This window comes from Lycium ferocissimum, chromosome 10 (genome assembly GCF_029784015.1).
Source record: "Lycium ferocissimum isolate CSIRO_LF1 chromosome 10, AGI_CSIRO_Lferr_CH_V1, whole genome shotgun sequence".
In the NCBI taxonomy this organism is placed as follows: domain Eukaryota; kingdom Viridiplantae; phylum Streptophyta; class Magnoliopsida; order Solanales; family Solanaceae; genus Lycium; species Lycium ferocissimum.
The window spans coordinates 20,338,836-20,340,561 of NC_081351.1; the positions used below are offsets into that span (position 1 = coordinate 20,338,836).

General features: G+C 36.0%; 1 pseudogene; it reads left to right on the forward strand.

Annotated features, from left to right (window-relative positions):
• Window positions 1-171: 171 nt before the first annotated feature.
• On the forward strand, window positions 172-1,001 carry LOC132032754 (protein NDR1-like; annotated as a pseudogene).
• Window positions 1,002-1,726: the final 725 nt, after the last annotated feature.

Here is a 1,726-nt window from a genome sequence, read left to right on the forward strand (position 1 = left end):
ATGAGATCCAAAATAGAAGAGTCATTGACCTCAAGTCTTTAAAAAAGTAGATAACCCCATGACTCGTTGAGAATCAATGTCTTTAAAAAACCAAATAAATTTAACCCCAACAATACACGCTTCACAAAAAGATTGTTCACTCTCTCCCTCTCTAGTCTCATCTCCAATTTCTTCTTCATCTCTTTGTATCTTTGATAACAATCCTCGACTACCACTGATTTGCTTTTAAACATGTCAGATTACGATTTCTCTTCCTCCAGAAACCCATGCGCTTGTCATTGCGTCAAATTCATAATGAGTTTAGGGGTCCTAGCTCTGATCCTCTGGCTAACTCTTCATACCACAAAGCCCAAATGTTCCATCGGAAATGTTTACGTGCGAGGCCTCGACAAATGGTCAAGTCCAACAACAACGGGACGACGTGGGATAAAAATCTGTCGTTTCAACTCAATCTGAAGAACAAAATGAAGGATAAAGGCATTCTCTACGACGACATTACACTTAAATTCTATTATGGTACAAACACTAGTTACCCTATTGGTAATTATACATTTGATGGATTTAAACAAGGCAAAGATAAAGAAGCTTCTAAAAGTAGCATGATTGAGACTCATAATATGCCATGGGATGATGCAATTAAGGCTGTTTCAAACGGATCTAAGGCAATTTTTAGAGTTGATGTGAGTAGTAGAATTAAGTACAAAATTATATTTTGGTATACTAAGAAATATCATTATTTTGTGGAGAATAAGGTTGAAGTTGATGATACTGGTAAATCTAGTGCACAACAACTTCATTGTTGTTTTGGGGTTTTTGGACTTACATTATTTGTTTTATCATTTTTACTTTAATATATTAGTCTTGGGGTTCATGAAGGAGAAGAATCTTTTGACTATTTAATTTAGAGTACTTTTTTGTCATTCTCTCTTTCCAGGTTGTAAAGGACTTGTTCCTAGAAATTGCATTGGTTAATGTTCATATTTTCCTTTCTTTTTTAACAATTATTATTGTTGGGGATTAGGTTCTCCATGACCTGCAAATATGAGTTAGTCCGTGCTATATACCATCACTTGTAGTCTCCATCCAAAGCAATTCAAACAATCCTTTTGAAATATTGTAGGAATTCCCTACACACATCTAGGAGCACCCCTTCCTGCATATCCAAATAGGACCCTAGTAGGCAGGTCGACGTCCTATGAGTCCGTGTCCTTTGTATTCAGCTACCGATATATGGTTACTTGAGATTTTTTGAGATTTTTTTAGTACTTAAGTACTTCAAATGATTGTCCTCTTAATTGAGGTCTCGTCCGATATGTTTCCGAGCTGCTTTCGCCTGATAATATTAGCATACGACAGAAAGCCGATGTAAAAGTAGTCTTTTAAATGAGGAAACACCAGACAGACGGACCTCTACTAAAATACACGATGGTACCAATTAAATGAGGCGACCAAAAATAGTACGCCCCGTGAAATTTTTACAAGTCAACTAGATTGATCTAGTAACTGGAGCTTTATTAGAATTGGGCTAGAGATGAACATTATCAAGAGTTGGACTCACCCAATTACTTGAATTATTCATGGCCTATCCAAAGCCCACTTACCACAAGAGTCAGATGCGTTTGGATTTTGGAGCAGATGAGTTAAGATTCTTCACTTTGGAAAGGAGAACATATTCCCCAATTTTATTTCGTTTTCTTTTGAAGAATTTAACTTATATATTGATAAC